At 37.5% G+C, this 25,981-nt stretch overlaps 1 long non-coding RNA gene across 3 annotated transcripts; it reads left to right on the forward strand.

The window, feature by feature from the left end:
• Positions 1-1,482: 1,482 nt before the first annotated feature.
• LOC121996408 lies at positions 1,483-24,359 on the forward strand. Of its 3 annotated transcripts, XR_006116075.1 has the most exons (4): positions 1,483-2,036; positions 2,113-2,215; positions 23,816-24,007; positions 24,068-24,359. It is a non-coding gene; the product is annotated as an uncharacterized LOC121996408 (long non-coding RNA). The 3 variants fall into 3 exon arrangements; XR_006116074.1 differs by lacking the exon at positions 23,816-24,007 and having other exon boundaries at positions 1,485-2,036; XR_006116073.1 differs by lacking the exons at positions 23,816-24,007; positions 24,068-24,359 and adding an exon at positions 3,627-3,860 and having other exon boundaries at positions 1,485-2,036.
• The last annotated feature ends 1,622 nt before the right edge of the window (positions 24,360-25,981 follow it).

Raw genomic sequence — 25,981 nt, forward strand, 5'->3', positions numbered from 1 at the left:
TTGTCTTTAGTGAATCGATCAACTAAGAACCTAGTCCAAGCATGGACCCCCAAGTCTAACCTAACTAATTAAGTTAGACTTGATCAATATTAGATCTCCAAGAATCAAATCTACTACCTTGATAGACCTTATCGATGCTATGATCTAAGAGGAGCCAATAGAAGGACCATTTTCATTAGATAAACCTGATTGATGCTTGATTTACTACATTTTCTTATTTATTCTTAGATTAGGATAGGTAAGGACTTAGGATTAGGCTTGATCAACACTTTATTAGTTAGGAAAAAGATTTTTAGAAAGAAAATTAAATATTTAATTTCTTTAAAAGACTTTATCTAGAAGTAGTTGTTGCTTCAATAACCAAGAAGGTCAAGTACCTCGTCATAGTCTAAAAGTCAATTATTGAAATAGATGTTTAATTGACTAACTGTTAAACATTAGTCTAACTCAAATATAAATTAATCCTTAGATTCTAATCTAAATTGAAGATAAATTAACCATCTCACAAAATAGATAAGGTTACCTGATTGACAATCTAGAAAAAGGGTGAGATGGACTTGGTTTAAAATAAAATTAGTTAATCAAACCTAACTAAACTTAAATTTAATCAAACTTAACCAAACTTAAACTTAATCAAAACTTAATTTAATATTTAGAATTTATTTTCAAATCATAATTAATTTTCATATTTTAAAAATCTTACTTATTTTCAAACGTTAATTAATTTTCATATTTTAAAATCTTACTTATTTTCAAATGTTAATTAATTTTCAAATTTTGTTTTCAAGACTCAAACTCATATTTCAATCTTAACTATTTTCAAGATGTCAACCTTAATATTTCTCAATATTCAAACTTAAATATTTTTTTAATATTCAAATTTTCAAACTTAAATATTTTTCAAATTTTCAAACTTAAAAGTTCTAAAATTCAAACTTAAGTATTTTTTCAATATTCAAATTTTCAAATTTAAATATTTTTCAAATTTTTAAATTTAAATATTTTTCAATTTTTAAACTTAAAATTCAAGCTTAAATTTTGAAACTTAAATATTTTTTTCAATATTCAAATTTTCAAATTTAAATATTTTAAAAATTTCAAACTTAAATATATTTTAATTTTCAAACTTAAAATTAAAACTCAAATATTTTTTAATATTTTCAAACTTAAATATTTTTTCAAATTTCAACTTAAATATTTTCCAAATTCTAAATATTCTCAAACTTAAAATTTGACTCTATCTCACACAAACTCATAAACTTAATATTAAATACGACAAATTTAATAATAAGTGTTATTGGAATAATAACCTTATTGGAATTTTTGAAAATTTTTAGGGATTTTAAACAGAGTTCGTATAACACGTTTAAGGAGATGAATCGAATAGATTCAGAGGAGGCCTATTTGGTATAACCATTAAGTGAGAGATGATTGAGGAATTAATTTAGGGCTAAGTTTATAGAACCATAAGTATATAATCTCTCTACTTAATCATCATTTGCATTTCCTCTCCTCCCCAACTCCTTCCTCTGTTCACTGCGCCACCGCCATCCCGATCACATTGGCACCATGTGACCACCGTCGGTCGAGCCTTCTTTCTCCTCCACCGATCGTCGGAGGTCCTTGGGTCTTCTTCCTTCTCAGGTCATCGCCCCCACGCAGGTAGATCTTCAACCAAGAGGGAGATCTGAGACCTAGTCTCGATCTCCCATCGCTGCAACTCTACGCACTCCATCTCTGACCCTCGGACCACATCTCTGACCCACAGACCACAGTACTCTAGCTGACCTTTGCCTTGGTCCGTGCCCTACTCTCGATCCTCCCCTTGTACAGAGACGAGGCTCCAGCAAGGAGATTGGTCGCTGGTGGCTAGCCGCTGCTACCAGATCCTTTGCTACGGCTATTTCCCTAGCTCTAGGGTCAGTGCTAGATCACTATCCCTGGTTTGACATGAAGCTTCTGGCCTGGATCTCATAAAGAGTGCAGTTCCATCCAAACAACTCTGTTTCAGCCAGAAATCAGGGATCGACTATGAGGTAAGATCTCTTGTTTAAGGTTTGTGGATTTGGATTTGGGGCTAATGCTCAGATGTAAATGTGTTGATGGTGTTAGGGTATTGATTTGGGATATCAGCAACTCTACCATGCCCCAACTATAATTTCCGGCAGCAAGCACTTCTCCGATTGTGAGTCAATAGTGAAGCATCCGGATTTGGGTGAGTTTTGAAGTTGATTCCATTTCTATATTGGATGTGAATAGTGTGATGTGAGTTGGATTAATTGAGGTGGAATTATGTAGGGTTGATTCATGATGTTTAGTAGATGATTTAATGGATTGAATGATGGTTAGTGGATAGTAGAAATTGTTCAAGTTGTATTGGATTGATTAATGGATTGTAGATTATGATTGGAAAGATTGAAGGATTCATGGATGAGAGTAATTGAAGTTAATCATTAATTATGATAATTAATGATCATTCGAATAGGGTTTTTCCTATGGTTTTGGGTTTGGGTTTAGTTAGTTATTACATATGTAATTAGCTAAACTATACATCATGTGATATGCAGAACTTTGATTTGAAATTAGCGTCTCAATGTGGGATTGTTTAGCATGATCAACAGATAAAGGGGGTACTTCTTACCTTGATTCTTTAGTACTTTGACCTTAGTGCATGAGCTAGATATTTTGATAGATGTTGTATTTTCCTTGACTCCATTCATATTTTTCCTGAGCTTGATACTTATCCACTTGATCTTTAAGATAATCGATTTGATATCTATATAATCTCTCGTTTCCATCCATGATATTTAGCAGATACTTGCTTTAATTTATTGAGCATGCTAATTTTATTGTAACATAGCTGATTGCTATTTATATATGTGATGACTGTTGCATCTTGCTCATCATGTTATGGCATGCATACCGATGATTATGTCTCCCTTGTGGTTGAGTGAGTCATTGGTCAGTGTCGCACACTCGACCACTCATGGGTAGTGGTAGCTGGAGTAGATATCGCTTGTCCTGTCATACTCTCACTTGGTCACTCATTGGTAGTGGCAGCTAGAGATGCGAGCAGTAGGGACCCTCTGCTATGTAGCTATTCAACTACTATACAAACTATCCACTCGGTCACTCGAGAGTAGTGGCGGTTGGAGTATTGTACAGTTGTCATCGATCTGACCTCTCGACCATACAAGGGTCGTGGTGTAAAAAGGTGGGTGGGGTGACCATCCGTGCATACACTTTCATATTATGCTTTCTTATTCTATTATTTTTATTGTATTCATATGGCTGTGATATGTTTATATATGATTGAGATATATACCTGTTGCATGTGCTTTGACACTAGCTTACTTATTGGTAGTATGTATATACCTCACATGTTACCCTCGTGGTTATGACAAGTACTATAGCAGATACTCACTACACTTGACTTTCTATTACTGGCTTAGTATATGGATTCAGGTATGAACATTTATTATGATATCTCTGTAGTTCATCATACTTTTCTTTATAAGACTGTATACCTTTGGCTCTTTAGATATATATTATACTCATGCACTATCTGTCTATTATCCGTTGAGTCCCAACACTCACCATACCTTAAATTGATTTTCTTTCACTAGGGAATAGGTAGATGATACAATGACACTTGGAGGATCCTGACTGTCAGTCCCATGTCACATTCGAGAATAGTTTTTTCTAGTTTTACTTCTTGCTTTATTTGTATTTTGAATTTGTGAACTTGGTATTGTAATAACTCGACGTGGACTTAGAGTTTAACTTTGTGGTTTCTTATATTTTGTTTGATGTTGTGTCAAGCTATGCTGACACACAGTTAGCTGGTTTATGGTTTTGCATTTGTTATTCTATGACTTTTGCTGTATTTACTTACATCCATGTGGACTACTTATTTTATAACTGTTGGTTAGTCCTAGGAAGATTGTACCGGTTTCACTGTACAAAAATTTTATACAAGTGTCGAACCTTTCCTAAACAACCTATTGTGTTCTTTAGAAGTTAAATTAGGAATCACAAACGGAACTTAACATTATTGATTCCAAATTTAACTTATCTATTCTTAATGGTTTAGATTTGGATCGCAAGCGAAACTTAATACTATTGATCCAAATCAACCTATGTTATAAATTTAATTAAATATTAATTTCTAAAATTGGCTTCCAGGACTGCATGGTGAGGCACATGACCTTCTTGGGTATGGGAGCATCCACCACCGCCTAGATAAAGCATTTTAAGGAAAGCTAATATTTAATTTCCTTATATAACTCTAGGTTTAACCAAAAAGAACAATCGAATCACAAATTTGAAAAACAAAAAGAAAACACAAACTCGAATTACAATTCGAAAAACTAGAATCTAATGCCTCTTGTATTTGGAATTTTAACAAAGAAAAATAACTAGCATGATGCGGAAGAAAATTGCTAGTTATACCTTTTCTTTGTATGCTAATAACCTCGAGATCTTCTGCTGTATTCCTCGCCTCGCCTTGGACGTTGTGTGGGTAACGATCCTCCAAGATGAACACCACCCAAAGAACTCCTCCTCCTTCTCTAAGTTTTGGCCACCACCACCACCAAGGAGCAAAAGAGAGCAAAGGGAAAAGAGAGGGCCGGCCACAAGAGGATCACCAACAAGAGAATAAGAATCGTTATCTCATGAGGTCTCTCCTCCCATTCTTTTATATTACTTGCCCAAGGCAAATAAGGAAAGACTTTTTACAAAAATTAAAATCTTCCTCTTGTTTTTCCTTTTCCCCTTTTATTTTTCCTTTTCTTTCCTCTTGATTGAATCAATCATCAATCATAGATTGAATGATAATTTAATTTGGCCGGCCCCTTGCTTGGGCACCAAGCAAAGGTGGCCATCCCCTTAAAAAGGAAGGAAATAATTTTTATAAAATTTTATAAAAGAAGAAATCCTCTTATAAAATTTTACAAGCTCTCTTACCTATTGTGGATGTTAAAAAAGGAAAGTTTTAAAAATTAAAATCAAGTTTTAAAATTTAAAACTTCTCTTCTAAAATTTGCTTTTTTAACATGGTTACAAAATTAGAAAATTTCAATTTTAAAACTTCTCTTCCTTTTTTCTAAAAACCATGAGGACGGTTAAAAAAGGAAAATTTTAAAACTTTTAAATTTTCTTTTAAACCATGTGACCTTATTCAAATAAGAAAAGTTTTATATTTTAAAAACTCTCTTTTAAAACTTGTAGTTTTCTACAAAGAGAATATTTTAAAAATTCAAAACACCCCTCCTAATTTGACATATTATGGCCAAACCCTCTTTGCTTGGACACGAAGCAAAGGGTCGACCCCTTTGTGAAGGAGATTGGCCGACCCCTTTGGCTTGGTCACCAAGCCATGGGACGACCTCTTCTTGGACACCAAGAAGAGCTTTATATAGGTGGACTTGAGGCTTTAATGAGGCTACGACAGGGACCTAGAGGAGAAATTAGTTTTGGCCTTCCGATGAGCTTGAGTATCCCGTGTTCCCCCCGAACACACAACTCAAGTTCATCAATAATAACTCATTCCACTAGAGAGTTATTATTGCACTACTGCATCAATCCCAAATTACATTATGGACTTCTTCATATATGAGTGTGTTAGTCTCCCTGTGTTTAAGATAACGAATGCCCACTAATTAAGTAAGTTACTGACAACTCACTTAATTAATATCTAGCTCCAAGAGTAGTATCACTCAACTTCATTGTCATGTTGGACTAAGTCCACCTGCAGAGTTTAACATGACAATCCTATGAGCTCCTCTTGGGGACATTCTCAACCTAGATAATTAGGACACAGATTCCTTCTATAATCAACAACACACACTATAAGTAATATCATTTCCCAACTTATCAGACCTATTGATTTATCGAACTAAATCTCACCCTTTGATAAGTTAAAGAAATAAATACTAAATATATGTGCTTGTTATTATATTAAGATTAAGAGCACACACTTCCATAATAACTAAGGTCTAGTTCTTTTATTAAGTTAGTATAAAAAGAACTTACCTAAAATGGTCATACACAATACACTTAGAGTGTACTAGTGTAATTTATTAGTCAAGATAAACTAATACCTAATTACACTACGACTATTCCAATGGTTTGTTCCTTTCCATCTTAGTCATGGACAACTATTTATAATTTATAAAGAACTGATAATATGGTCTTCTGTGTGTGACACCACACACCATGTTATCTACAATATAAATTAATTGAACAACTACACTTAACAAATAAAATGTAGACATTTGACCAATGTGATTCTTTTATTTTATAAATAAATATTTACAAAAGTTAGGCTTTTAGTATACACTCTAACAATACCTACATAGTTATATTCTTTTTGTTCCAGCCATGAGGGTTGTGTATATAATTATGTGGTTGTGTAGGTTCCAGCCGTGTATTTTATTGTTGATAGCTTGTGAGTAGCCTTGTGACATTGTATACATGTTTCATTTGTCACTACTACAGGGGAAGTATTGTCCGATTTTTTTGTTGGATGACCTTACCCTTGGGGTGTGACACTTAACATGTTTGATAACTTAGAAAGAGTGAGATGGAGAATCAGTAAAATAAATAATTTTTTAACTTTAATTACTTGTACTCATGTTGTTAGTTGATATGGGTTATGTTTAATGGGTCCCTGGTGAAAAAGGGAAAGGAGATGACAAAGTTAAGAAGATAGATCAATATCGGCCGGGATATACCTTAAGAGAGGAAGGCCGATCCCGGCCAGATAATACCTTGATGAAGGAAGACCAATATTGATAGAGATATCCATCAAAGGAGGAAGGCCAATATCGACCAAGATATACCTTAGGGGAAGTAAGTCAATATCAACCGATATATACTTCAAGGAAGGTAGACCGATATCGATCGATATATACCTTAGGGTGGGTAGGTCAATATCGACCGAGATATACCTTAATACGAGTAAGTTAAATATCGACCGATATATACTTTAAGGAAAGTAAACTAATATCGATCGAGATATACCCTAGGGAAGGCAGGTCAATATCGACCGATATATACCTTAATGCGAGTAAGTTAAATATTGACCGATATATACTTTAATGAAAATAAGCTAATATCGATAGAGATATACTCTAGGGAAGACAGGTCAATATCGACCGATATATACCTTAATGCGAGTAAGTTAAATATCAACCGAGATATACCCTGAGAAAGAAAGGTCAATATCGGCCAGGCTTAAGCGTGCAAGATAGATAAGGCAAGATGACCTGGAACAGTACGATTAGGCATGGACTGGTATTAGTTAAGTATACATGATCGCCCAGGAATGAAAATATCTGAGGCTTTATAGAATTGGTAGTATATTATTGAACGATTAGTTAAATGATCATAATAAACCGACCGAACAAGGTCTGGGTTTAATATCCGGTCAATACAAAACATAGTATAATACCAAGCTGTCTACAACATAATAAAGACAGGATGAACAGGTAGACTTATAATTAATTTAATAAAGATATCTGTATGTGATTGTATAACAGGTTTACCTATTTGGTGGGAGATATGCTTCTGGACTTTTTTACAGGTACTAGACGACAAAGAAGGTACATTTGGGGTACAAAAAGATTCCTTAAAAGCTATTTACCACAAGTACGCAACTTACGTCATCTCATAACAAACTCTAACAAACCGGGGTCCACTTCATGACTACGAAAGTTATATGAAGTGGTATAAAAAGGGGAATCCTTTCCGTTGGCCAGGTAAGTTCACATTACTGCTCGCATTCACAAACCCTAATTCTCAACTACTGTTCATCTTCTTCTTTCTTTTTTCCACACAAGAAGAGATCATTGGCTTGAGCGTCGGAGGGCCTAGCCAGGGATTCCCACCCCGGTCTTAGGCCACTGACGGTAGTGTTGGTTGGTCTCTTGTGCACAGGAAACCTTGAAAGCTTCGGATCTCGATTTTCTGGAGTCAGATTTCTCTCTCGTCATTAGATATTCACACAAGAAGGGCATTCTATGACTCTATTCTCCTCGATCCGCTTTGGGTTGCTCGGATTGGCACTCAGTCAGGTATTATTCTTCATCAGTAGTAGATTTTTCTCCCAGCTTTCCATTTTTGTCAAGCTTCTCAGACAGGATCATTAGTCTTGCCTATTTTTTGCTTTTTTTACTAAGAAGAAAAAGAAAGAGGTTTTTCAAAAGTCAAGTTTTTTTTTTTGGAAAATTTTTAAAAGCTAAACAAAACTAAGTTTTATTTTAAATTGTTTAAGTATTTAAAAGCTAAGTTCTTTTCCAAAACCTTTAAGTATCTTTTTCAAAACCTCTAAGTCTTTTCAAAAGCTAAAATCTACTTAAAAAAAAAGATATTTTTCAAAAATGAAGTATTTTCAAAGTCAAGTTATTTTTCAAGGCTTTTACAAAAATGCTAAGTATTGTCAAAAGATAGTTTATTTGAAACCTAATTAGTTTCTTCAAGTAAGTTTTTTAAAACTAAGTACTCTAGTTAAACTTCCTTTTAAAATTTTTTTACTCTCTTTCTCAAAGTTTTTAAAAGAAAAATTGTACTATCTCAAAAGAAGAGTTCATTTCAAAGTATTTTTCAAAAAATTAGTGCTCTTTCCAAGTTTAAACTTTGTCATAAAAACTAGTATTTGAAAAACTAAAATGTTTCATTTTTAAATTAAGTATTTTTTTTCTTTTATCCTTAAATTGTTTTTGATGAATGGCAAAGGGGGAGAGAATGGTCAAAAGTTAAGGGGGAGAGAATGTTAAGAGGAAGTGATAAATTATGGAGGAGCTAAATTGAAAAGATTTCTTAATCTTTCCTTTAAAAGTTACTTAAACACTCAAACTTATTCTTAAAAAATTTTTGTTTGTGTTTTTGGTATTAAATTACTATGTTTTTTTTTCTTGAACTTGTATATGATTTTACTTAACTTTTGAACCAGGATGTCATAATAAAAAATGGAGAGATTGTTGGTGCAGGGAGTACCCGATGATCCAACTTATATTTTGATAATGGAAAAAGGATTCAAAGTTAAGTTATTTTGTGATCTAACAAGTTAAACTGAGTGTACAAGAAAGTCTTAATCTTAGACAAAAGAATGTCTTAGTTGAGGCTAAGTAGGTGGAAAGTTCTAGCTACGGTTAGGCAACAAAGTCCTAGTCTAGGGGACTGAGTGAAATCTTTGTGGGTTGAGGACTTTAGGCAAAATCCTAGAGTCGAACACTCTAGGTGAAAACCCTGGGGGTCACAAACACCAAGTGGAAGACTGGACGGGTCATGGATCGGGCGCCCAACATGAAGTCCTGAAGTCTTAGACATCGAGCAAAAGTCTAGACGGTCTGGAGGACCGGTCTGGCAAAAGATAATTTCTCCTAAGAGGAGTAGGTGAGGACACATTCCCCGTTGAGGGAATAGTAGGCGTCGGTTCGACTTAAGATTTCAAGAAAAATCTGAAAGTCAGAACCGGATAGTTCAGACTGTTAAAATACCTTATTTGCCTACTATTCTAACTCTTTTTTATAGGAAACCAACATTTTGTAGGTTAAGATTTTTGCCTTGTTCAGTCGACCGAATATTGGGATCAGTCAATCGAACCCTAATGATCAAATTGGCTCATGGTGAAGGTCTAACCAAGAGATCGATCAACCAAACATTAGGTTCAGTCAATTGAACAGGTGGATAAACATCAGTGGATTAGACTAAATTTATTGGACCAGATAAGCCGGGGAGTGTCGAAGGATCGATTAACCAAACGATGGGAACGGTCAACCGAACAAAGACTTCTATCCAAAGAGGCAGCATTTGGATGAAAAACTGGGTGGATTCAGAAGGATCAGTCCACTGATTAGGGAGGATTGGCTTACCAATTAATATCGAGTCAAACAGTGATCCCAAGATCAGTGGGTCTGGATCAAGTTCAACTCGGCTATAAAAGGGGTTCAACCAGAAGCTTCGAAGACACAACAAATTTGAACATCTTCTGCTCCTGCGCATTGCTCCAAAGACAAGTTTGTGAAGCTGTAACACTGTTCTGATGACCAAAAGATCGTATCTCCAACTCTCTAAGTTGCTGGTATATGTTTCATTTAAAGCACTTAATGAGTAAAACCCAAAGTACTTGTCTTTGTAATTCTACGGATTGATAGTGAATTACCCAAAGTAAACACTCAATGAGTATGAGCCTTGGAGTAGGAGTCATCACAGGCTCCGAACAAGTAAAACCAACAGGGTTAGTCTTATTTTATTTCCGTTGCATTTATTCTGTGTTTTTTGAAAACGTGAAAACAGTCACGAGTGTTATTCACCCCTCTAATGCTTTCGATCCTACAATACCCCATTGCTACATATTGAGATCCATCTTAAATGTGCTACAACAGAAACATCAGAATATGGGCACTGCTAGAAAGAATGTCTCCAAGAAATGTTTGACCATCAAGGACGCTAGGCATGCCAAGTAGCTATTAGAACCATTATGAACATGCGCATGAAACCCAAGACGCCCGTGAGAAATCAAATGCTTGCATTGATTGCCCAGTTTAATGTGGCTAAGGTTTTAGGAGCTGAAATCAAATCAGAGACTCAGGTTGACATGGAACTTGAGACTCTCCTTGAGATGTTCTCGTAGTTCAAAGTCAGCTACGACGTGAATAAGCTGAATATATCCTTGACTAAGCTGATGAAGGAACTCCAAAATATTGAAAGTGTTCTTAAAACTAAAAGTGGTGATGCATTTGTTGTTGCTTCTGCTAGGCCATCGTATTCCAAGCCAAAAGGTAAGAGTGGAAATAAGAGGAAGAAGCCCAACAAGAAGGGTATACAACAAAATACAAAGAAGGCCAAGGTAGATGGCAAGCCTGAGGGAAAGTGTTTCCATTGTAGAGGTTATTGGAAGAGGAACTGCTAGGAATACCTAGCTTCCAAAAAGCAAGGTGGTGGTGAGTTGTCTTTTATTGAGTTTTGTTTGGTGGTTGATTCTACTGATACTTGGATTGTAGATTCTGGAGCCACTAATCATATATGCAATACATTGTAGGGGTTCCAAGTAACTAGTGAGCTCAATGAAGGGGAACATACTCTTAGAGTTGGCACAGGAGCTATGGTGTCTACAAGAGCTGTTGGAGTTGTTTATCTTTATTTTTTGAATAATAAACATTTGTTTTTAAGACATTGTTATTATGTTCCAAAGATTACTAGAAATTGATTTTTGTTGCTTTATTCTTTAAACAAGGATATTATATCCATTTTTTCACAAATGGTGGCTGATATTATCTTGAATAAAGCCCTTATATGCAAGGGACATTTGAATAATGATTTGTATATCTTAAAACCTATTGACAGCTCATTGCATCATATTGAATCCAACAAACAAATAAAACAATCTCCCACTAATGAAACTTATTTATGACACTTGAGACTTGGTCATATCAACCTGAATAGGATTCAAAGGTTGGTAAAGGATGGTCCTTTAAGTGATTTAAAGGTGAAAACCTTGCTTGTATGTAAATCTTATTTGGAAGGTAAGATGACTAAGATATCCTTTAAATCTAAAGGAAATAGAGCAAATGAAGTTTTGGAATTAGTGCACTTTGATGTATGTGGACCAATTAGTGTTCAAGCTAGAGATGGATTTGAGTATTTCGTTACTTTCACTGATGGTTACTCAAGATAAGGTTATGTTTACCTAATGCCTCACAAATATGAAGCTTTTGATAAATTCAAAAATGAAGTGGAAGAATAATTGGGTAAGAGCATAAAGATACTTCGATCAGATAGGGGTGGTGAGTAACTATCTAAGGACTTTAGAACATACTTATCAGATAATGGGATATTATCCCAATTGAGCACACTAGCTACTCCTCAGCAGAATGGTGTCTTTGAAAGGAGAAATAGGACTTTGTTGGATATGACTAGATCCATGCTAGGTTTCTCTATGCCCAGTACATCCTTTTGGGGATATGCTATTCAAACTGCAATATATTTATTGAACATGGTTTCTTCTAAGTCTATCTCTAAGACACCCCCAGAATTGTGAAATGGGTGTGTCCCTAATCTAAAACATATTTGGCTATGAGGATGCCCTGCATATGTGCTGAAGAGAAAGATGGATAAAATGGAATCTAGGTTGAAATTATGCATGTTTGTTGGATATCCTAAGGGAGCAAGATGATATTAATTCTATAGTCCTCAAGATAAGAACATATTTGTAAGTACAAGTGTAACCTTCTTAGAGGACATATACATAGAAGAGTGTGAATCAAAGAGTAAGGTTCTTTTGAAAGAGATTGTCAAATCGTCTACCTAGAGATCCACACTGAACCTAGTCAGTTTGAATTCACATTTCTACCATCGTAAACTAATAGTTTTCGAATAAATGAAGTGGTAGAAGATATTGTTCCCAATGACTAGCCACCTCCTCATATCGAAATGGAGAATGAGGAAAATGGTCAAGGAGAGAAATTGTGACAGCGACAATCAACTCCAATCAACCAAGAACTTCCATAACTTAGACGTAGTGAGAGGGTCATTCGACTACCTTCTAGATACTTGCTCTATGGAGAATCATTTGATGTGGTCTCCATCGAACAAGAGGAGGATCCCATCACGTATAAAGAAGCTATGAAGGATGTCAACGCTGACAATTAGAGGGGTGCTATGGAATCAGAAATGAGATTCATGTACACTAACTCTATTTGGGACCTTGTAGATATGCCTGAAGGGATAAAACCTATTGGGTGTAAGTGGGTCTACAAGAGAAAGAGAGGAATAGACAGAAAAGAGGAAACATTTAAGGCAAGATTAGTAGCCAAAGGTTTTAGCCAACGAGAAGGAATCGATTACGATGAGACCTTTTCACAAGTAGCTATAATAAAGTCTATTCGGATTCTCTTATCCGTTGTAGCTCATTTTAATTATGAAGTGTGATAAATGGACGTTAAGACAACATTTCTTAATGGAAATCTTGACGAAAGTATTTATATGGTGCAACTAGATGATTTTATCCAAAATAGGCAAGAGCATAAAGTATGCAAACTAAAAAAAGTTTATTTATGGGCTTAAGCAGGTGTCTAGGTCTTGGAACATCAGATTTGATCAAGTTGTGAAAGATTATGGTTTCGATCAAAATCTTGATGAGCCTTGTATCTATAAGAAAATTGTAGGGGTGATGACATCCTACTAATTGGGAATATTATAGGGGTGATGACATCTACTAAGAAATGGTTGGCTGAACAATTTGATATGAAGAACTTGAGAGAAGCAAATTATGTTCTAGGTATCCAAATTCTTCAAGATAGAAAGAACAAGTGAATTGCTTTATCTCAATTTTCATATATTGATAAAATATTGGTGAGGTATGCAATGCAAAATTCCAAGAAGGCCAAACACCTTTTAGGCATGGAATTCACTTATTACAGGAGCACAATCCCAAGAGTCCAAGTGAAGTGGAATATATGAAATGAGTTCCCTATGCTTCGGTTGTAGGAAGTCTCATGTATGCTATGCTATGCACTTGACCAAATATTTGTTATGTTGTTGGGATTGTTAGTGAATATCAGTCAAACCTAGGACCAGAGCATTGGATTGTTGTAAAGCATATTCTCAAGTATCTTCGCAAAACTAGAGGATATATGTTGGTTTATTCAGCTTCAGAGTTGGCACCTATGGGTTATACTAATATTGATTTTCAAGTTGATAGAGACTCTCATAAGTCTATATTAGAATCTATGTTCACATTGGGTGGTGGTGCCATTGTTTGGAGGAGTATCAAGCAATCTTGTATTGCTGATTCCACAATGGAAGCGGAGTATGTGGCAGCTTAGCGAAAGAAGTCATTTGGTTGAAAAAGTTTTTGCAAAGTCTTGAGGTTGTTCCTTCTACATCAAATGCCATTACTTTGTACTATGATAATAGTGGTGTAGTCACAAATGCAAAAGAGCCCAGAAACCATCAATGTGGAAAGCACATTGAACGAAAGTATCACCTAGTGAGGTATATTGTTCAACAAGGAGACATGGCAGTGTGCAAGATAGCATCTGCTGAAAATCTTGCTGATCCTTTCACTAAAATCTTAACTGCTAGAGCTTTAGAGGAACATATTTAAAATATAGGTGTATTGGACATGTCTCATTTACTCTAGGGCAAGGGGGAGAATAATATTCGATAGTATAGTGCTCATCGAGAACTTTTGTTATGACATTTTGAAATTAAAATAATTTTTATTTATTTATTTAAATAAATTTGTTTTGAACATTGCATATGTCCATTTTATTGTTGTATTATTATAAATTGAGTGTTTAAGTCGTTAAACACGGAAAGATTCAATTTGTAATTCAGTCCAAAATTTTATTGTCCACGATCGGTAAATAAGGATAAATTATTTTGACATGATTGTCTCAATTTTATTGAAGTCTATCTTTGGCTTGGTAATAAAATTGGGGATACATTTAGTTATATTAGACTGGACCACGTGAGATTTGAATTTGATTCGACCATACTAATTCAAATTCACTTGATTGTCGTACGTACCACCTCAATCTTGAGCGAATAATGAACTTTGATTACTAACTTAAAGTTCTTTGAGACATCAATGGGTGAGATCAGATTATTAGTCAATATCTCGATGTTTTGGGAATTAAAGTGAAATAGTAAAGAACATATATTCGCAATATGGAATTCGTCACCTTGTGAATAGGTATGATCATAAACTCACGAGTTCTTCTAAATGACAGTAAAATCTGAGCTCAGTTGTAATACTCCGGTTCTGAAATTCTGGTTAAGTATGACTTAAAAGGTTAGATGGTACTATCCATATCATCGAGGTGCACCTTCCTTTTCGGAAGCCCAAACTTAAAGAACTACAAAGTTAAGTGTGCTTGGCTTGGAGAAATCTGAGAATGGGTGACCTCCTGGAAAGTTTTCCAGGGTGCGTGAGAGTGAGGACAAAGTACGCTGAAAGGACCTCCAGTGGTCTGTGGAGCTAGTCGTCAACTGATGGGTAATTCTAGATGGCGTTCCCGGTTCGGCCAGGTGGGGCCCGCCCGGGCTGAGACGTTATAGATGGTATCAGAGCAACCTTGTGACCGTGAGTGCGCCTGTGGCAGGAGCACCTAGGGCATCGCCTAACGAGGGAAATTTTGGGATTTGTCTGTGGTGTGATTCGTGGTTACACAACGAGGACGTTGTGTCTTTAAGTGGGGTGATTGTAATACCCCGGTTCTGAGATTCTGGTTAACTATGGCTTAAAAGGTTAGATGATACTATCCATATCACCAAGGTGCACATTCCTTTTCGGAAACCCAAACTTAAAGAACTCCAAAGTTAAGTTTGCTTGGCTTGGAGAAATTTGAGAATGGGTGACCTCCTGGGAAGTTTTCCAGGGTGCGTGCGAGTGAGGACAAAGTACGCTGAAAGGACCTCCGATGGTCTGTGAAGCTAGTCATCAACCCGATGGGCAATTCTGGGTGGTGTTACCGGTTCGATCGGGTGGGGTCTGCCCGGGCCGGGGCGTTATATCGATAATTCAACATTCTTGTTGAATTTATTATGTGATGCAATGACATGGGACTGTCAAAGAGAAAATGAGGGCTAAGTAGTTATGAATATCTAATAGGGGGTAATATGAAAATGGTACCCTGTTTTAGATATTTTAATTGATTGACGGGGGTGATATGTTGGGTCAATCAATTAGAGGATATGCTTATTAATTTTAGGCTTAGTGATTTCAATTAAATTGAGAGTGCAATCTTATTATTTTAGTGGAGTAGAATAAGATTAATAAATTATCTTGATTAATCATGAGTTGATTAGATCAAATTAGTTTATTAATTAGAGCTTAATTTAATTGGATTCGATTAGGTCCCTCTGGTGGCTTGAATATAAACTCGGATAAATTATAGAAGTTATAATTTATAGAATTTGTAGAAATAAATTAATTGAATAATTGTATCATTATCTATGGAAAGTTTATATTAGAATCTTCCTGATATGATAAGATTTGATAATCCATTAATCTATGGAAAAGAGACAATTACATATCATGATTTTAGAATTATCTCTGTTAGGACCAAAAGTAGCTAGAGGAGGGGGGGGGGGGGGGGGGGGGTGAATAGCTCGTCGCGTTCGGTCGTTGCTCGGCGTTGCTTGTTCCTTCAAAGATGTGCAGCGGAAAATACAGAAACAAACACACAACGCTAACACGGTTGGTTTTACTTGGTATCCACCTCACAAGAGGTGACTAATCCAAGGATCCACACCAACACACACACCCTCCATTAAATAAAACTCTCCTTTATGGTAACTACCAAGAGCGGAGAAGCCCTACAAGACTCAATACAAGAAGAGAGGGAAATGATACAAGAAATACAAGCTTACAAGCTTACAATGAGTATAAACCCTAACCCTAGCTTCTCTTCTTGGCTTTGATCCGCCTCTTGACTTGGAAAACTTCCAAGATCCTTCAAGAACTGGCGATCTGAGCTTTGTGAGTGCTGTGGAGGAGCTAGCGAGAAATCTGGAGTGAATCGGAGAAGAGATGCCGCAGCCATCACACGCCTGCAGCTATAAACGACGCCAACGGTCGGATCCCGATCGATTCGAATATTCCCAATCGATCGGGGAGGCTTTGGATCGATCCACGGATCGATCCAGAGCGCCTCTGTGCTCTGGAAAAGCGCCTGGATCGATCCACGGATCGATCCAGCGCTTATCGCAGCCGCGTCCCAATCGATCCACTGATCGATTGGGACCTCTGGATCGATCCACGGATCGATCCAGAGGCTCTCTGTTCGCTGGGACAGGTCTGGATCGATCCACTGATCGATCCAGAGCCTGGATCGATCCACTGATCGATCCAGAGCCTGGATCGATCCACTGATCGATCCAGCACTTGATTTTTGTCCAAAACCAAGTCCCAAACCTCCCAAACCAACATCCGGTCAACCTTGACCTGTTGGTATGTCATGCCTAGCATCTAGTCACCCTTGACCTGCTAGGACTCCCTTACCAAGTGTCCGGTCAATCCCTTTGACCCACTTGGACTTTTCTCTCGTGCCAAGTATCCGGTCAATCCCTTTGACCTACTTGGACTTTTCTTTCATGCCAAGTATCCAGTCAATCCTTTGACCTACTTGGACTTCCCAGCACCAGATGTCCGATCATCCTTGATCCATCTGGATTTTCCCTTGCCTGGCTTCACTCACCAGGACTTTCACCTAGCTTCACTCACTAGGGTTTTCCATCTGCCTAGCTTCACTCACTAGGACTTTTCTCGCTTCACTCACTAGGATTTCCATCCGCCTAGCTTCACTCACTAGGACTTTCACCGGCTTCACTCACCAGATTTCCATCTGCCTAGCTTCAGGACTTCCTTGCCCGGCTTCACTCACCGGGACTTTTCTCCACCTGCTTCACTCACCGGGACTTTCATAACGCCTAGCTTCACTCACTAGGTCTTTCATTTTGCCTAACATCCAGTTAGGACTTCCAAGTATCCAGTCAACCTTGACCTACTTGACTCTTCTTCAATCAATATCTTATTGTCAAACATCTAAACCCAAACAAAGACTCAGCTTGGTACCTGGTCAACCTTGACCGAGGGATATTGCACCAACAATCTCCCTTTTGATGTTTGACAATACCACAATAACACTTACAATCCCATATGTAAGTTAGGCTAATCCCATAGCCTCCTTCTTCATGCCACTAGGTAATGAAGCATAAATTAGTCCTTTCATTCTCCCCTAAGAGGGCAAACTCCCTCTAGGTAATGAAAGCCTAACTTACTCCCTTTCATGAGTCCTTTCATTCTCCCCATATGACCTTCCCATAGGTAATGAAGGACTAAGCTTAACCATACATTCTCCCCCTATTGGCACACATCAACCCATCGTTGGACACACATCAACCTATGCTCCAATTCTGGGCACACTTCAACAAATCCATTTGTTGAAGACTCTCCCCCTGAAGAGTTGCTCATCGTTGTTCACAACATCACTCGTTGTGATCAACACGATAATGAAGGTCCCATACCCTTCATTTATCCTTAACTTCTCCCTCAATGTAGACAACTACCCAACCTTGAGCATTATCTACCACTTGAGTGTCCACTTGAAATAATGAGGATATCCACTCCCCATTTCTCCCCATTTCAAGTTTAAATGCTCAACCTTGAGCAAGTTCACAACAGAAGGTTAACCACCTTCCAAGGTTCATGAAAAATAATTTTCATGTCTTTAAAGAGTCCCTCCCCCTAAAGACATGGTGGTAACTTCTGTCATTGCACCAACAATGACTTGGAATCCCTAAAACATTAGGAAACCCAAATTTAGAAGTTTTGAGGTTCAAATATTCAAAATTTGAAACACACCTCAACCTAAACTTCAACTTAGCCTTCCTTAACCAACCCATCCTTGTTTTCATATGAAAACACCCTTTTTATGGATACAAATGTATTTTAGGGGTTTGGAATGGTTACCTAGACTAAAATAGGTTCAAAGATGCTGAAATCAGGCCTTCCCAGCCAAAACCAGCAACTTGGATCGATTGAAGTTGGGTTCCAATCGATTGAACCTTGCTGAATCGATCCACTGATCGATTCAGACTCCCTGGATCGATCGGCTGATCGATCCAGCGAGCTTCTGCTCGCGGGAATTGCCGTTTGAATCGATCCATGGATCGATTCAGGAACTCCAATCGATCCATGGATCGATCGGAGCTCTGATAGTTGCTGAAATTCCATTTCAGTCAACTTCAGAAACCCCTAGAAAATTCTACAAAAATCCAAAAATTATGAAATTTCGTGTAGACATTATTTAGGGCATACTTAATCATGGAAAAATAGCTTTCTGTGAAAATACATCATATTTTCAAAGATTGACACAAACTTGAAAACTTGCAAAAACTTTAGTGTTTTTCTTCAAGTTTGTGTCTAACTATTCAATGATGATTACTATCAAAAGATAGCCTTCACCAAGGTTTTCTAAAATCATTTTAAAAACATTTTCAAAACCAATATCCCATCATGTTCCTTGGGCATAATGCACATGACTTGTACATTAACTTTCCCAATGATGGGAAAACACATAACTATGTGTTTTGATGAACCTAAAACTCAAAAGAATGCACTAAATCAACATCTTGAGTTTTGTTCATCTTCCTAACATCTCACTTGTATCTATTGTGGACAAAACACATACAAGTCATCTTAGAGGTCTTTGTGAGATGTAAAATTTGGTTTTGCCCTATTCTAGGGATCATGCATATCTATCTAGGCATTTTAGAGATATTAGACACTTGTCAATAAGTGTCGTTAAATGTCATTCGTCCTTAATTACAAGGAATTAAACTTAATGCATGATTATGTTATGGCATACATCAAAAGAAAATAATTTTCAAAAGAAAATATCCTATTACTACATGATGTATGAAAGTCATGACATGGTATTTTTGAATTTTTCATAATGAAACATGAATGTAAAACTAGACATGATGTCATGGCATATGATGGGCAAACAATCATGGCAAGATTTAGCATAAATAAAATATACTTAGATTAACTATCTAAGTATCCTTAAAGTCTTAGCTAAACTTACACCTTAAACCTAGATTGCCCTAAAGTGCTACAAGAGAATGCCAAAGCCTAAATTTGACATTTCCAATTTCCTTGATTTAATGTATGCCAATTGAAAATAAACATGTCCTCAAATGTTGGCATATTCCATTTTTCCTCAAGAGTAGCACTTTTAAATTAAGGCCCGGATTACCTTAAATTGCCTAAGAACATATCAAAATCCCAACTTGGTATTTCTCAAGGTTTTCCCAATTTGTGCCATTTTAAGATAAAAACAATTTTTCACCATTTGGCACATTTTACTCTTTCAAGGAGTAATCAATAATTCCATTTCATTTTCAAAGGTTAACTAAAACCTTGAAAATGCTCCTTGAGTGTCAATTTCCTCAAAGTTGGGTTAACTACCCTTCTAATCGGAGTTGACACTCTCTAACCCATCTATGGGGTAGAGAAGATGCTCCTAGGAACCCAACACCTATTGGTGCTCCTTGGATGCTTTAGGTACTCACTAGGGATAACTTCCCTAGATACCTTCCTAGTGACCTTGTTGGGCTTCTTAGAAGCCTTGGTCACATTTTCTAGGTCAACTCTAGGGATAACCTCCCTTGTGACCTTGTTTGTGACTTTCTTAGACTTCTTAGAAGTCTTAGTCACATTTATTGCAAAAATACTCTTAGGGATGACTTCCCTAGTATTCTTGGCTTGACCACTAGACCTAGGGTTTGTTCCATAACTATATGGAACTCTTTGGTAAGAGGGCACATCCTTCTTAGCCTTTGGTTTGTATCCCAAACCTCTATGACCATTGGATGGCTTTTGTACCCCTAAACCTAGGTTATGCTCATTTTGCCCTAATAGGATATTTTCCATCCTTTTTAGGGTCTTTTCCATTTTATCAAGTCTTGACCTCAAGACTTGATTTTCTATCACTAAGTCCTTAGTTTTAGATTTTTCATTTGATTCATGAGCATATTTGTTCTTGGGCTTGTATCTAAAATCTTTAGAGTTATTGCCCAGACTTTTACCTACATTCCTAGCCTTAGGTGTAGTGGTTTTAGCATGAAAAGCTATATGTTTTTCTTTAACGCTATCATGCTTTCTATTTTCATGGTAAATAGCATTAAAATGATATAAGTTAGAACTATCATGCTTTTTACCATAATGTAAAGGGGTAGGCTCAATAAATGTTACCTTCTTCTTTACCTTGGAGGCTCCCCCTTGACTAGTGCCTCCTTGAGCCTTGACCACCTTCTTCCCCTTGGGGCATTGACTTCGGTAATGCCCCTTTTGATTGCAAGAGAAGCATATAATATGCTCCTTGCTCTTCTTTGTGTTGGGAATGATCTCCTTGGGCTTCGCCTTGCCCTTTTGTGCCACTTGACCCTTCTTCTTGGCCAATTTAGGGCACTTGCTCTTGTAGTGCCCATGTTCCCTACACTCAAAGCATATAATATGATTTTTATTTTTAATTGAAATATTTATACCTTTGCTTGTAGGGGTGGCATCTTTCCCTTTGGATCCGGAGGTAGAAGCTTCCTCTTGATCCGATCTTGATTCTCCTCCATTTGATTTTTCTTGACTCGTGGAGGTAGAAGCTTCTTCAATCTCTTCATCTCTTGACCCGGATGTAGAAGCTTCTCCTTCTTCTTGATCCGGTGTCACCAAGGATTGCTCCCCCTCAATCCTAGAGGTGGAGGCTTCATCATCTTGAATATGAAACAAGGAGTATGCTCCCTCCTTGTTCCCTTCTTTGCATTCCCTTGAGGATGAAGCTTCTTGGATTTCCTCTTCATCGGAGGTTGAGCATCTCTCAACCTCGGAGTCCTCCTCTTGGTCTTGCTCCAAAGAGTCACCCTCTCTGGATTCTTCATGATCTTGTACAGTGGAGGGGATCTCATGAATTCTTGCCAATTTGCTCCAAAGCTCCTTGGCATCTTCAAACTCTCCAATTTGTTCCAAGATGTTTCTTGGCAATAAATTGACCAAAAGCTTGGTCACTTTGTCATTGGCCTCACATCTTTGGATTTGGTCTTTGCTCCACTTGCTCCTTTTGAGTACTTTGCCCTTGGAATTTGTGGGAGCTTCAAAACCTTCCATGAGAGCAAACCATTGCTCTATCTCCATCATAAGAAAATTTTCGATTCTTGATTTCCAAGAATCGAAACTCGTAGAAGTGTATGGTGGAGCCACCCTTGTGTCAAATCCAAGTCCATCTTGGAATTGCATCTTGAAGTTGAGCTTGATAAAATCTTGAACTTGAAGAATTTGCTCCAACTTCTTCACCCCTCTAACTTTTCTTGTTATTCTTGACCCTTCCGGCGATGATTCCGGTGAAGAGCGGCCTTGCTCTGATACCACTTGTTAGGACCAAAAGTAGCTAGAGGGGGGTGAATAGCTCGTCGCGTTCGCTCGTTGCTCGGCGTTGCTTGTTCCTTCAAAGATGTGCAGCGGAAAATACAGAAACAAACACACAACGCTAACACGGTTGGTTTTACTTGGTATCCACCTCACAAGAGGTGACTAATCCAAGGATCCACACCAACACACACACCCTCCACTAAATAAAACTCTCCTTTATGGTAACTACCAAGGGCGGAGAAGCCCTACAAGACTCAATACAAGAAGAGAGGGAAAGGATACAAGAAATACAAGCTTACAAGCTTACAATGAGTATAAACCCTAACCCTAGCTTCTCTTCTTGGCTTTGATCCGCCTCTTGACTTGGAAAACTTCCAAGATCCTTCAAGAACTGGCGATCTGAGCTTTGTGAGTGCTGTGGAGGAGCTGGCGAGAAATCTGGAGTGAATCGGAGAAGAGATGCCGCAGCCATCACACGCCTGCAGCTATAAACGACGCCAACGGTCGGATCCCGATCGATTCGAATATTCCCAATCGATCGGGGAGGCTTTGGATCGATCCACGGATCGATCCAGAGCGCCTCTGTGCTCTGGAAACGCGCCTGGATCGATCCACGGATCGATCCAGCGCTTATCGCACGAAGCAGCCGCGTCCCAATCGATCCAGAGGCTCTCTGTTCGCTGGGACAGGTCTGGATCGATCCACTGATCGATCCAGAGCCTGGATCGATCCACTGATCGATCCAGCACTTGATTTTTGTCCAAAACCAAGTCCCAAACCTCCCAAACCAACATCCGGTCAACCTTAACCTGTTGGTATGTCATGCCTAGCATCTAGTCACTCCCTTGACCTGCTAGGACTCCCTTACCAAGTGTCCGGTCAATCCCTTTGACCCACTTGGACTTTTCTCTTCGTGCCAAGTATCCGGTCAATCCCTTGACCTACTTGGACTTTTCTTTCATGCCAAGTATCGATCAATCCTTGACCTACTGGACTTCCTCATGCCAAGTGTCCAGTCATCCTTGATCCACTGGATTTTCCATCTGCCTAGCTTCACTCACTAGGACTTTCACCTGGCTTCACTCACCAGGATTTCACTCTGCCTAGCTTCACTCACTAGGACTTTCACCTGGCTTCACTCACCAGGATTTCCATCTGCCTAGCTTCACTCACTAGGACTTTCACCTGGCTTCACTCACCAGGATTTCCATCTGCCTAGCTTCACTCACTAGGACTTCCTTCTGCCTGGCTTCACTCACCAGGACTTTTCTTCTGCCTGGCTTCACTCACCAGGACTTTTCTTCTGCCTGGCTTCACTCACCAGGACTTTCATACTGCCTAGCTTCACTCACTAGGTCTTTCATTTTGCCTAACATCCCAGTTAGGACTTCCCAGTCAAGTATCCAGTCAACCTTGACCTACTTGACTCTTCTTCAATCAATATCTTATTGTCAAACATCTAAACTCAAACCAAGACTCAGCTTGGTTACCCAGGTCAACCTTGACCTGAGGGATATTGCACCAACAATCTCATCTTTCTATTCTACTTTATAAATAGTGTAGTCAGGTAGAAAGTGTATACCACATACACACATAATAATCCTACGTTTGAGTATGAAAGAACACCGAGAAGGCTTGGAGGTTTGAACCATAGATTTAGTGCAGTGAAGAATTGTTAAAGCATGCTTCAAGGATAATCTCTAATTCTTTGTATGTTGTGATTAATTATTCGTGTTAAATACGTAAAACAATCATGATCCAATGAAGTAGAGATTATTGGAATCGCAAGAAATTAATTTTGTGATTTTGATATTCTCGACCTTAGCTTTCAATTACCACCAACATGACTGGCCACATCACATAATTCGCTTGCTGCAGATATGACAATGGCTCTGTTAAGTGTTGGGAGAGAGTGGTGGAGGAATTGGATCTTTTGAAACAGTACCTTTGGAGCCTTTCCGATTATGATTGAGAATATTATTAAATTCAAGATATTAGTTTTCTCAACGAGCTCATGCAAGTTATTCAGACTGTGCTGCAACAATGTTTTCCATCATTGTTTGATCAGAGGTGATGCTCGCAACAATCTCTCAGCATTGGTCTTTCCAACAACAATTCTTTTCTCTGCAGGTGATATTTAACTTGGGAAGGATCTCTACCATGATTTATGGAGCTAACGTGGCTGTTATATTCTGTGGATACATAATCTATGACACAGATAACCTGATCAAACATTAATCCTACGATGAGCATATTAATTGGGTAGCGGTGGCGCTGTACCTAGAAATAATCAACTTGTTCTTGTCTCTGCTTGCTTTGTTCAGAGCATTTGAAAGTTATGAACCAAGTAAGCCTCACAATGCGCTGTTAATACTCAACGTGAATGTTCAAATCCATCACTTGAATCACTGGTAATGAAATTAATGTCTTTCTCAATGGAGCTTTTAGAATGGAGCTTTAAGTGTTTGCTAAATTTGTTGAAGTTGGTATGATCAGGAAATCAATAGAAGTAACAATATAACCGTAGTAGATCCCTCTTAAAGGGTACAATTTATATGATTTTCATTCTAAATTTGGAGAGGATAACAGAAATAAAAAACAATTGAAAGGAAATAATTTTAACAGAAAAAAATCTTTAAAATCCAAAACAGACTCAAAATTTAAAAATACAAAAGAGAACAATAACTCTAAAAAAATAAAATATTTGGATTCTCATACGGCAGTTATCCCGGATTGAAAAAAAATTATCTTTGAGTTTAGAATAGTATCATGTGATAACCCAGGAGGAAGATTGTCACGTCCCGAGGGTATATTTATCCTCCAAATTGGACGATTCCATCTAGTGACAATATATGAAATAACTGATATCAAACCAATAAAAACCAACACATCCATCGATGCAATATAAAATCACAACACATAGCAACTCATGCGTGTGTATATATATATATATATATATACACATGTGAAACATTAAAAAAAATCCAAAACAGAAGGAACAATAACTACATGCAACGGAAAAAATAAAATGAAACAACTAAACATAAATCCAACTCAAGCAAGACTGGCAGCCAAGACCTCTGAGCAACACAACACCTCCTCTATTTGCTAACCTGAAAGTCAAGGAAAAAGCAAAGGGTAGTGAGTACAACAACTCCGTGGGTAGAAGAATGTAGAGCATGAATAATATATTGACAGGAGATCAAAGGATACAGTCTCAGGTAAAATATTTACTAACCAACGTAGGGAAGACATACAAATCGGGAAGACATACAGCACATCCAAATTTGCACGAACAAATACATGATTGACATATATAGCAAGTATATAACAAACACTGACTGCAGGAGAACGCTCTACCATGGATGGTCCCTTGGGCAGTCAGGGTAAATGATTAGTCACTGTTCGCATGAGAACGCTCTACCACGGATGGTCCCGTGGGCAAACAGGGTGTCTACCAATGGTCACTAATGACTCTCTCTCAACCACGCATAGGAGACAAGATATACTAACGATCGCTGACGACTCTCTCAACTATGAATTGGAGACAATGATCGACAAGATATACCAATGGTTGCTGACGACTCTCTTAACCACGAATGAGAGACAATGGTCGACAAGGTATAACAACCAAGGGGTCTAGTAGAATCTCTGAAATCTAACACTATTGTATAATTCTACTAATGTATAGACATGAGCCTATATAATAAGGGTATACTAGGATACTCATTATCCTAAACTATAGTATCAAATAATAAACCAAAGTTTAGCAAGTGCTTGATATCCTATACTATGGTATGATCATCCTAACAATAAATACAAAGTCAAATCATTTACTAAGGGTTCTAGTAAAATATCCAATGTCTCAAACTATGTTATGGTAATATCATGCATATTCATAAACACAATCATGAATATTAAACATAACTGTATAGCTATCAACAATAGATAAACATATAAGGATAAACAATAAGATATCAAACTCAGGAGTGATATAGGACAGACTCAAGGTAAGCGAATAACTGCGACCTCATCTAAACATGG

This window comes from Zingiber officinale, chromosome 6A, assembly GCF_018446385.1.
Source record: "Zingiber officinale cultivar Zhangliang chromosome 6A, Zo_v1.1, whole genome shotgun sequence".
Taxonomy (NCBI): Eukaryota; Viridiplantae; Streptophyta; class Magnoliopsida; order Zingiberales; family Zingiberaceae; genus Zingiber; species Zingiber officinale.